Genomic DNA, 12,015 nt, shown 5'->3' with positions numbered 1-12,015 from the left:
AAATTTTAAGGTTAAGTCTTAGGGTTAAGTCTTAAGGTGAAGTCTTATGGCTTGAGTCTTAGGGTTAAGTCTAAAGTTTAATTCATAACTTGAAGTCTTAGACTTAAGTCTTGGGGCTAAGTCTTAGGGTTAAGTCTTAAATCTTAGGTTTAAGTCTCAGTGTTGAGTCTTAGGGGTAAGTCTTTGAATTAAGTCTTCAAGTTTTGTCTTAAGGTTTAACTTTAAGTTTAAATCCTAGGGTTAAGTCTTAGGGTTAAGTATCGAGTGTAAATCTTAAGGTTACGCTTTAAGGTTAAGTCTTAATGGTACATCTTAAAGTTAAGTCTTAGCATTAAGACTTAGGGTTAAATCCCAGGGTTAAATTTCAAGGTAAAGTCTCAAGGTTAAGTCTCAGGGTTACGTGGTCAAGTTGTGTCTTAGGATTCAGTCTTAGGGTTAAGTTTTGAAGTTAAACTTGAGGTTAAGTCTTAGGGTTAAGTCTCAGGATTATGTCTTAGGGATAAGTCTTAAGTTTAAACCTTAAGCTCAAGTCTTAGGGTTAAGCCTTAAGGTTAAGTGTCAGGGTTAATTCCTAAAGGTTAAGTCTTAAGTTTACATCTCATAGATTGAGTCTTAGGGTTAATTAAGTCTTAAGTTTACATCTCATAGATTGAGTCTTAGGGTTAAGTCTTCATCTTAAGTCTTAGGGTTAAGTCTTAGAGTACAATCTTGAGGATAAGTCTTATGGTTAAGTCTCAGGGTTAAGTCTTAATGTTAAGTCTTAAGGTTGAGCCTTAAGGTTAAGTCTTAGGGTTAAGCCTTAGAGTTATGTCTTGGGGATAAGTCTTAGGGCTAAGTCTCAGGATTAAGTATCAAGGTTAAAGCTCAAGGATAAGTCTCAGGGCTACGTTTTAGGGTTAAGTCTTCAGGTTAAATCTTAGGTTTAAGTCTCAGTTTTCAGTTTTAGGGATAAGTCTTATGGATAAATTTCACGACTAAGTCTCAGGGTTGAGTCTTAAGGTTAAAACTTAACCTGAAGTCTTAGGGTTAAGTCTTATGGTTAAATCTTAATGTTAAATCGTAATTTTAAGTCTTAGCGTTCAGTCTAAAGTTGAAATCACAAGTTGAAGTCTTAGGGTTAACTCTTTAGAGTTAAGTCTTGGGGATAAGTCTTAACGTTTAAGTCCTAAGGTTAACTCTTAGGGTTAAATCTGTAAGGTCAACACTTAAGGTTAACTCTTAGGGTTAAGTTTAGGGTTAAGCCTTAAGGTTACATCTTCAAGTTAAATATTAAGGTTAAGTCTTAGGGTTATTTCTTAAGTTTAAGCCTGAGGGTTATATCTGAGCGTTAATTATTAAGTTGAAGTCTTAGAGTTCATTCTCAGGGTTAAGTCTTCAAGTTACTTCTTAAGGTTGAGGCTTAGGGTTAAGTTTTAAGGTTAAGTCCGAATGTTACATCTTAAAGTTAAGTCTTAGGGTTAAATCTCAGTGTTAAGTCTCAAGGGTAGGTCTCAGGGTAGAAGTCGTAAGGTTGTGTCTTAATGTTCAGTCTTATTGTTAAGTCTTACAAGTTATATTTTAGGGTTCAGTCTTAGGGTTAAATTTTAAGGTTAAGTCTTAGGGTTAAGTCTTAAGGTGAAGTCTTATGGCTTGAGTCTTAGGGTTAAGTCTAAAGTTTAATTCATAACTTGAAGTCTTAGACTTAAGTCTTGGGGCTAAGTCTTAGGGTTAAGTCTTAAATCTTAGGTTTAAGTCTCAGTGTTGAGTCTTAGGGGTAAGTCTTTGAATTAAGTCTTCAAGTTTTGTCTTAAGGTTTAACTTTAAGTTTAAATCCTAGGGTTAAGTCTTAGGGTTAAGTATCGAGTGTAAATCTTAAGGTTACGCTTTAAGGTTAAGTCTTAATGGTACATCTTAAAGTTAAGTCTTAGCATTAAGACTTAGGGTTAAATCCCAGGGTTAAATTTCAAGGTAAAGTCTCAAGGTTAAGTCTCAGGGTTACGTGGTCAAGTTGTGTCTTAGGATTCAGTCTTAGGGTTAAGTTTTGAAGTTAAACTTGAGGTTAAGTCTTAGGGTTAAGTCTCAGGATTATGTCTTAGGGATAAGTCTTAAGTTTAAACCTTAAGCTCAAGTCTTAGGGTTAAGCCTTAAGGTTAAGTGTCAGGGTTAATTCCTAAAGGTTAAGTCTTAAGTTTACATCTCATAGATTGAGTCTTAGGGTTAATTAAGTCTTAAGTTTACATCTCATAGATTGAGTCTTAGGGTTAAGTCTTCATCTTAAGTCTTAGGGTTAAGTCTTAGAGTACAATCTTGAGGATAAGTCTTATGGTTAAGTCTCAGGGTTAAGTCTTAATGTTAAGTCTTAAGGTTGAGCCTTAAGGTTCAGTCTTAGGGTTAAGCCTTAGAGTTATGTCTTGGGGATAAGTCTTAGGGCTAAGTCTCAGGATTAAGTATCAAGGTTAAAGCTCAAGGATAAGTCTCAGGGCTACGTTTTAGGGTTAAGTCTTCAGGTTAAATCTTAGGTTTAAGTCTCAGTTTTCAGTTTTAGGGATAAGTCTTACGGATAAATTTCACGACTAAGTCTCAGGGTTGAGTCTTAAGGTTAAAACTTAACCTGAAGTCTTAGGGTTAAGTCTTATGGTTAAACCTTAATGTTAAATCGTAATTTTAAGTCTTAGCGTTCAGTCTAAAGTTGAAATCACAAGTTGAAGTCTTAGGGTTAACTCTTTAGAGTTAAGTCTTGGGGATAAGTCTTAACGTTTAAGTCCTAAGGTTAACTCTTAGGGTTAAGTTTAGGGTTAAGCCTTAAGGTTACATCTTAAAGTTAAATATTAAGGTTAAGTCTTAGGGCTATTTCTTAAGTTTAAGTCTGAGGGTTATATCTGAGCGTTAATTATTAAGTTGAAGTCTTAGAGTTCATTCTCAGGGTTAAGTCTTCAAGTTACTTCTTAAGGTTGAGGCTTAGGGTTAAGTTTTAAGGTTAAGTCCGAATGTTACATCTTAAAGTTAAGTCTTAGGGTTAAATCTCAGTGTTAAGTCTCAAGGTTAGGTCTCAGGGTAGAAGTCGTAAGGTTGTGTCTTAATGTTCAGTCTTATTGTTAAGTCTTAAAAGTTATATTTTAGGGTTCAGTCTTAGGGTTAAATTTTAAGGTTAAGTCTTAGGGTTAAGTCTTAAGGTGAAGTCTTATGGCTTGAGTCTTAGGGTTAAGTCTAAAGTTTAATTCATAAGTTTAAGTCTTAGACTTAAGTCTTGGGGCTAAGTCTTAGGGTTAAGTCTTAAATCTTAGGTTTAAGTCTCAGTGTTGAGTCTTAGGGGTAAGTCTTTGAATTAAGTCTTCAAGTTTTGTCTTAAGGTTTAACCTTAAGTTTAAATCCTAGGGTTAAGTCTTAGGGTTAAGTATCGAGTGTAAATCTTAAGGTTATGCTTTAAGGTTAAGTCTTAATGGTACATCTTAAAGTTAAGTCTTAGCATTAAGACTTAGGGTTAAATCCCAGGGTTAAATTTCAAGGTAAAGTCTCAAGGTTAAGTCTCAGGGTTACGTGGTCAAGTTGTGTCTTAGGATTCAGTCTTAGGGTTAAGTTTTGAAGTTAAACTTGAGGTTAAGTCTTAGGGTTAAGTCTCAGGATTATGTCTTAGGGATAAGTCTTAAGTTTAAACCTTAAGCTTAAGTCTTAGGGTTAAGCCTTAAGGTTAAGTGTCAGGGTTAATTCCTAAAGGTTAAGTCTTAAGTTTACATCTCATGGATTGAGTCTTAGGGTTAATTAAGTCTTAAGTTTACATCTCATAGATTGAGTCTTAGGGTTAAGTCTTCATCTTAAGTCTTAGGGTTAAGTCTTAGAGTACAATCTTGAGGATAAGTCTTATGGTTAAGTCTCAGGGTTAAGTCTTAATGTTAAGTCTTAAGATTGAGCCTTAAGGTTCAGTCTTAGGGTTAAGCCTTAGAGTTATGTCTTGGGGATAAGTCTTAGGGCTAAGTCTCAGGATTAAGTATCAAGGTTAAAGCTCAAGGATAAGTCTCAGGGCTACGTTTTAGGGTTAAGTCTTCAGGTTAAATCTTAGGTTTAAGTCTCAGTTTTCAGTTTTAGGGATAAGTCTTATGGATAAATTTCACGACTAAGTCTCAGGGTTGAGTCTTAAGGTTAAAACTTAACCTGAAGTCTTAGGGTTAAGTCTTATGGTTAAATCTTAATGTTAAATCGTAATTTGAAGTCTTAGCGTTCAGTCTAAAGTTGAAATCACAAGTTGAAGTCTTAGGGTTAACTCTTTAGAGTTAAGTCTTGGGGATAAGTCTTAATGTTTAAGTCCTAAGGTTAACTCTTAGGGTTAAATCTGTAAGGTCAACACTTAAGGTTAACTCTTAGGGTTAAGTTTAGGGTTAAGCCTTAAGGTTACATCTTAAAGTTAAATATTAAGGTTAAGTCTTAGGGCTATTTCTTAAGTTTAAGTCTGAGGGTTATATCTGAGCGTTAATTATTAAGTTGAAGTCTTAGAGTTCATTCTCAGGGTTAAGTCTTCAAGTTACTTCTTAAGGTTGAGGCTTAGGGTTAAGTTTTAAGGTTAAGTCCGAATGTTACATCTTAAAGTTAAGTCTTAGGGTTAAATCTCAGTGTTAAGTCTCAAGGTTAGGTCTCAGGGTAGAAGTCGTAAGGTTGTGTCTTAATGTTCAGTCTTATTGTTAAGTCTTAAAAGTTATATTTTAGGGTTCAGTCTTAGGGTTAAATTTTAAGGTTAAGTCTTAGGGTTAAGTCTTAAGGTGAAGTCTTATGGCTTGAGTCTTAGGGTTAAGTCTAAAGTTTAATTCATAAGTTTAAGTCTTAGACTTAAGTCTTGGGGCTAAGTCTTAGGGTTAAGTCTTAAATCTTAGGTTTAAGTCTCAGTGTTGAGTCTTAGGGATAAGTCTTTGAATTAAGTCTTCAAGTTTTGTCTTAAGGTTTAACCTTAAGTTTAAATCCTAGGGTTAAGTCTTAGGGTTAAGTATCGAGTGTAAATCTTAAGGTTACGCTTTAAGGTTAAGTCTTAATGGTACATCTTAAAGTTAAGTCTTAGCATTAAGACTTAGGGTTAAATCCCAGGGTTAAATTTCAAGGTAAAGTCTCAAGGTTAAGTCTCAGGGTTACGTGGTCAAGTTGTGTCTTAGGATTCAGTCTTAGGGTTAAGTTTTGAAGTTAAACTTGAGGTTAAGTCTTAGGGTTAAGTCTCAGGATTATGTCTTAGGGATAAGTCTTAAGTTTAAACCTTAAGCTTAAGTCTTAGGGTTAAGCCTTAAGGTTAAGTGTCAGGGTTAATTCCTAAAGGTTAAGTCTTAAGTTTACATCTCATAGATTGAGTCTTAGGGATAATTAAGTCTTAAGTTTACATCTCATAGATTGAGTCTTAGGGTTAATTAAGTCTTAAGTTTACATCTCATAGATTGAGTCTTAGGGTTAAGTCTTCATCTTAAGTCTTAGGGTTAAGTCTCAGGATTATGTCTTAGGGATAAGTCTTAAGTTTAAACCTTAAGCTCAAGTCTTAGGGTTAAGCCTTAAGGTTAAGTGTCAGGGTTAATTCCTAAAGGTTAAGTCTTAAGTTTACATCTCATAGATTGAGTCTTAGGGTTAAGTCTTCATCTTAAGTCTTAGGGTTAAGTCTTAGAGTACAATCTTGAGGATAAGTCTTATGGTTAAGTCTCAGGGTTAAGTCTTAATGTTAAGTCTTAAGGTTGAGCCTTAAGGTTCAGTCTTAGGGTTAAGCCTTAGAGTTATGTCTTGGGGATAAGTCTTAGGGCTAAGTCTCAGGATTAAGTATCAAGGTTAAAGCTCAAGGATAAGTCTCAGGGCTACGTTTTAGGGTTAAGTCTTCAGGTTAAATCTTAGGTTTAAGTCTCAGTTTTCAGTTTTAGGGATAAGTCTTATGGATAAATTTCACGACTAAGTCTCAGGGTTGAGTCTTAAGGTTAAAACTTAACCTGAAGTCTTAGGGTTAAGTCTTATGGTTAAATCTTAATGTTAAATCGTAATTTTAAGTCTTAGCGTTCAGTCTAAAGTTGAAATCACAAGTTGAAGTCTTAGGGTTAACTCTTTAGAGTTAAGTCTTGGGGATAAGTCTTAACGTTTAAGTCCTAAGGTTAACTCTTAGGGTTAAATCTGTAAGGTCAACACTTAAGGTTAACTCTTAGGGTTAAGTTTAGGGTTAAGCCTTAAGGTTACATCTTCAAGTTAAATATTAAGGTTAAGTCTTAGGGTTATTTCTTAAGTTTAAGCCTGAGGGTTATATCTGAGCGTTAATTATTAAGTTGAAGTCTTAGAGTTCATTCTCAGGGTTAAGTCTTCAAGTTACTTCTTAAGGTTGAGGCTTAGGGTTAAGTTTTAAGGTTAAGTCCGAATGTTACATCTTAAAGTTAAGTCTTAGGGTTAAATCTCAGTGTTAAGTCTCAAGGGTAGGTCTCAGGGTAGAAGTCGTAAGGTTGTGTCTTAATGTTCAGTCTTATTGTTAAGTCTTACAAGTTATATTTTAGGGTTCAGTCTTAGGGTTAAATTTTAAGGTTAAGTCTTAGGGTTAAGTCTTAAGGTGAAGTCTTATGGCTTGAGTCTTAGGGTTAAGTCTAAAGTTTAATTCATAACTTGAAGTCTTAGACTTAAGTCTTGGGGCTAAGTCTTAGGGTTAAGTCTTAAATCTTAGGTTTAAGTCTCAGTGTTGAGTCTTAGGGGTAAGTCTTTGAATTAAGTCTTCAAGTTTTGTCTTAAGGTTTAACTTTAAGTTTAAATCCTAGGGTTAAGTCTTAGGGTTAAGTATCGAGTGTAAATCTTAAGGTTACGCTTTAAGGTTAAGTCTTAATGGTACATCTTAAAGTTAAGTCTTAGCATTAAGACTTAGGGTTAAATCCCAGGGTTAAATTTCAAGGTAAAGTCTCAAGGTTAAGTCTCAGGGTTACGTGGTCAAGTTGTGTCTTAGGATTCAGTCTTAGGGTTAAGTTTTGAAGTTAAACTTGAGGTTAAGTCTTAGGGTTAAGTCTCAGGATTATGTCTTAGGGATAAGTCTTAAGTTTAAACCTTAAGCTCAAGTCTTAGGGTTAAGCCTTAAGGTTAAGTGTCAGGGTTAATTCCTAAAGGTTAAGTCTTAAGTTTACATCTCATAGATTGAGTCTTAGGGTTAATTAAGTCTTAAGTTTACATCTCATAGATTGAGTCTTAGGGTTAAGTCTTCATCTTAAGTCTTAGGGTTAAGTCTTAGAGTACAATCTTGAGGATAAGTCTTATGGTTAAGTCTCAGGGTTAAGTCTTAATGTTAAGTCTTAAGGTTGAGCCTTAAGGTTCAGTCTTAGGGTTAAGCCTTAGAGTTATGTCTTGGGGATAAGTCTTAGGGCTAAGTCTCAGGATTAAGTATCAAGGTTAAAGCTCAAGGATAAGTCTCAGGGCTACGTTTTAGGGTTAAGTCTTCAGGTTAAATCTTAGGTTTAAGTCTCAGTTTTCAGTTTTAGGGATAAGTCTTATGGATAAATTTCACGACTAAGTCTCAGGGTTGAGTCTTAAGGTTAAAACTTAACCTGAAGTCTTAGGGTTAAGTCTTATGGTTAAACCTTAATGTTAAATCGTAATTTTAAGTCTTAGCGTTCAGTCTAAAGTTGAAATCACAAGTTGAAGTCTTAGGGTTAACTCTTTAGAGTTAAGTCTTGGGGATAAGTCTTAACGTTTAAGTCCTAAGGTTAACTCTTAGGGTTAAGTTTAGGGTTAAGCCTTAAGGTTACATCTTAAAGTTAAATATTAAGGTTAAGTCTTAGGGCTATTTCTTAAGTTTAAGTCTGAGGGTTATATCTGAGCGTTAATTATTAAGTTGAAGTCTTAGAGTTCATTCTCAGGGTTAAGTCTTCAAGTTACTTCTTAAGGTTGAGGCTTAGGGTTAAGTTTTAAGGTTAAGTCCGAATGTTACATCTTAAAGTTAAGTCTTAGGGTTAAATCTCAGTGTTAAGTCTCAAGGTTAGGTCTCAGGGTAGAAGTCGTAAGGTTGTGTCTTAATGTTCAGTCTTATTGTTAAGTCTTAAAAGTTATATTTTAGGGTTCAGTCTTAGGGTTAAATTTTAAGGTTAAGTCTTAGGGTTAAGTCTTAAGGTGAAGTCTTATGGCTTGAGTCTTAGGGTTAAGTCTAAAGTTTAATTCATAAGTTTAAGTCTTAGACTTAAGTCTTGGGGCTAAGTCTTAGGGTTAAGTCTTAAATCTTAGGTTTAAGTCTCAGTGTTGAGTCTTAGGGGTAAGTCTTTGAATTAAGTCTTCAAGTTTTGTCTTAAGGTTTAACCTTAAGTTTAAATCCTAGGGTTAAGTCTTAGGGTTAAGTATCGAGTGTAAATCTTAAGGTTATGCTTTAAGGTTAAGTCTTAATGGTACATCTTAAAGTTAAGTCTTAGCATTAAGACTTAGGGTTAAATCCCAGGGTTAAATTTCAAGGTAAAGTCTCAAGGTTAAGTCTCAGGGTTACGTGGTCAAGTTGTGTCTTAGGATTCAGTCTTAGGGTTAAGTTTTGAAGTTAAACTTGAGGTTAAGTCTTAGGGTTAAGTCTCAGGATTATGTCTTAGGGATAAGTCTTAAGTTTAAACCTTAAGCTTAAGTCTTAGGGTTAAGCCTTAAGGTTAAGTGTCAGGGTTAATTCCTAAAGGTTAAGTCTTAAGTTTACATCTCATGGATTGAGTCTTAGGGTTAATTAAGTCTTAAGTTTACATCTCATAGATTGAGTCTTAGGGTTAAGTCTTCATCTTAAGTCTTAGGGTTAAGTCTTAGAGTACAATCTTGAGGATAAGTCTTATGGTTAAGTCTCAGGGTTAAGTCTTAATGTTAAGTCTTAAGATTGAGCCTTAAGGTTCAGTCTTAGGGTTAAGCCTTAGAGTTATGTCTTGGGGATAAGTCTTAGGGCTAAGTCTCAGGATTAAGTATCAAGGTTAAAGCTCAAGGATAAGTCTCAGGGCTACGTTTTAGGGTTAAGTCTTCAGGTTAAATCTTAGGTTTAAGTCTCAGTTTTCAGTTTTAGGGATAAGTCTTATGGATAAATTTCACGACTAAGTCTCAGGGTTGAGTCTTAAGGTTAAAACTTAACCTGAAGTCTTAGGGTTAAGTCTTATGGTTAAATCTTAATGTTAAATCGTAATTTGAAGTCTTAGCGTTCAGTCTAAAGTTGAAATCACAAGTTGAAGTCTTAGGGTTAACTCTTTAGAGTTAAGTCTTGGGGATAAGTCTTAATGTTTAAGTCCTAAGGTTAACTCTTAGGGTTAAATCTGTAAGGTCAACACTTAAGGTTAACTCTTAGGGTTAAGTTTAGGGTTAAGCCTTAAGGTTACATCTTAAAGTTAAATATTAAGGTTAAGTCTTAGGGCTATTTCTTAAGTTTAAGTCTGAGGGTTATATCTGAGCGTTAATTATTAAGTTGAAGTCTTAGAGTTCATTCTCAGGGTTAAGTCTTCAAGTTACTTCTTAAGGTTGAGGCTTAGGGTTAAGTTTTAAGGTTAAGTCCGAATGTTACATCTTAAAGTTAAGTCTTAGGGTTAAATCTCAGTGTTAAGTCTCAAGGTTAGGTCTCAGGGTAGAAGTCGTAAGGTTGTGTCTTAATGTTCAGTCTTATTGTTAAGTCTTAAAAGTTATATTTTAGGGTTCAGTCTTAGGGTTAAATTTTAAGGTTAAGTCTTAGGGTTAAGTCTTAAGGTGAAGTCTTATGGCTTGAGTCTTAGGGTTAAGTCTAAAGTTTAATTCATAAGTTTAAGTCTTAGACTTAAGTCTTGGGGCTAAGTCTTAGGGTTAAGTCTTAAATCTTAGGTTTAAGTCTCAGTGTTGAGTCTTAGGGATAAGTCTTTGAATTAAGTCTTCAAGTTTTGTCTTAAGGTTTAACCTTAAGTTTAAATCCTAGGGTTAAGTCTTAGGGTTAAGTATCGAGTGTAAATCTTAAGGTTACGCTTTAAGGTTAAGTCTTAATGGTACATCTTAAAGTTAAGTCTTAGCATTAAGACTTAGGGTTAAATCCCAGGGTTAAATTTCAAGGTAAAGTCTCAAGGTTAAGTCTCAGGGTTACGTGGTCAAGTTGTGTCTTAGGATTCAGTCTTAGGGTTAAGTTTTGAAGTTAAACTTGAGGTTAAGTCTTAGGGTTAAGTCTCAGGATTATGTCTTAGGGATAAGTCTTAAGTTTAAACCTTAAGCTTAAGTCTTAGGGTTAAGCCTTAAGGTTAAGTGTCAGGGTTAATTCCTAAAGGTTAAGTCTTAAGTTTACATCTCATAGATTGAGTCTTAGGGATAATTAAGTCTTAAGTTTACATCTCATAGATTGAGTCTTAGGGTTAAGTCTTCATCTTAAGTCTTAGGGTTAAGTCTTAGAGTACAATCTTGAGGATAAGTCTTATGGTTAAGTCTCAGGGTTAAGTCTTAATGTTAAGTCTTAAGGTTGAGCCTTAAGGTTAAGTCTTAGGGTTAAGCCTTAGAGTTATGTCTTGGGGATAAGTCTTAGGGCTAAGTCTCAGGATTAAGTATCAAGGTTAAAGCTCAAGGATAAGTCTCAGGGCTACGTTTTAGGGTTAAGTCTTCAGGTTAAATCTTAGGTTTAAGTCTCAGTTTTCAGTTTTAGGGATAAGTCTTATGGATAAATTTCACGACTAAGGCTCAGGGTTGAGTCTTAAGGTTAAAACTTAACCTGAAGTCTTAGGGTTAAGTCTTATGGTTAAATCTTAATGTTAAATCGTAATTTTAAGTCTTAGCATTCAGTCTAAAGTTGAAATCACAAGTTGAAGTCTTAGGGTTAACTCTTTAGAGTTAAGTCTTGGGGATAAGTCTTAACGTTTCAGTCCTAAGGTTAACTCTTAGGGTTAAATCTGTAAGGTCAACACTTAAGGTTAACTCTTAGGGTTAAGTTTAGGGTTAAGCCTTAAGGTTACATCTTAAAGTTAAATATTAAGGTTAAGTCTTAGGGCTATTTCTTAAGTTTAAGTCTGAGGGTTATATCTGAGCGTTAATTATTAAGTTGAAGTCTTAGAGTTCATTCTCAGGGTTAAGTCTTCAAGTTACTTCTTAAGGTTGAGGCTTAGGGTTAAGTTTTAAGGTTAAGTCCGAATGTTACATCTTAAAGTTAAGTCTTAGGGTTAAATCTCAGTGTTAAGTCTCAAGGTTAGGTCTCAGGGTAGAAGTCGTAAGGTTGTGTCTTAATGTTCAGTCTTATTGTTAAGTCTTACAAGTTATATTTTAGGGTTCAGTCTTAGGGTTAAATTTTAAGGTTAAGTCTTCAGGTTAAGTCTTAAGGTGAAGTCTTATGGCTTGAGTCTTAGGGTTAAGTCTAAAGTTTAATTCATAACTTGAAGTCTTAGACTTAAGTCTTGGGGCTAAGTCTTAGGGTTAAGTCTTAAATCTTAGGTTTAAGTCTCAGTGTTGAGTCTTAGGGATAAGTCTTTGAATTAAGTCTTCAAGTTTTGTCTTAAGGTTTAACCTTAAGTTTAAATCCTAGGGTTAAGTCTTAGGGTTAAGTATCGAGTGTAAATCTTAAGGTTATGCTTTAAGGTTAAGTCTTAATGGTACATCTTAAAGTTAAGTCTTAGCATTAAGACTTAGGGTTAAATCCCAGGGTTAAATTTCAAGGTAAAGTCTCAAGGTTAAGTCTCAGGGTTACGTGGTCAAGTTGTGTCTTAGGATTCAGTCTTAGGGTTAAGTTTTGAAGTTAAACTTGAGGTTAAGTCTTAGGGTTAAGTCTCAGGATTATGTCTTAGGGATAAGTCTTAAGTTTAAACCTTAAGCTTAAGTCTTAGGGTTAAGCCTTAAGGTTAAGTGTCAGGGTTAATTCCTAAAGGTTAAGTCTTAAGTTTACATCTCATAGATTGAGTCTTAGGGTTAATTAAGTCTTAAGTTTACATCTCATAGATTGAGTCTTAGGGTTAAGTCTTCATCTTAAGTCTTATGGTTAAGTCTTAGAGTACAATCTTGAGGATAAGTCTTATGGTTAAGTCTCAGGGTTAAGTCTTAATGTTAAGTCTTAAGATTGAGCCTTAAGGTTCAGTCTTAGGGTTAAGCCTTAGAGTTATGTCTTGGGGATAAGTCTTAGGGCTA

The sequence above is a fragment of the Falco punctatus genome (assembly GCF_963210335.1).
Source record: "Falco punctatus genome assembly, contig: scaffold_29, whole genome shotgun sequence".
Lineage (NCBI taxonomy): Eukaryota > Metazoa > Chordata > Aves > Falconiformes > Falconidae > Falco > Falco punctatus.
The sequence above is the reverse complement of the archived record's forward strand: the minus strand, read 5'-3'. Positions refer to the sequence as shown.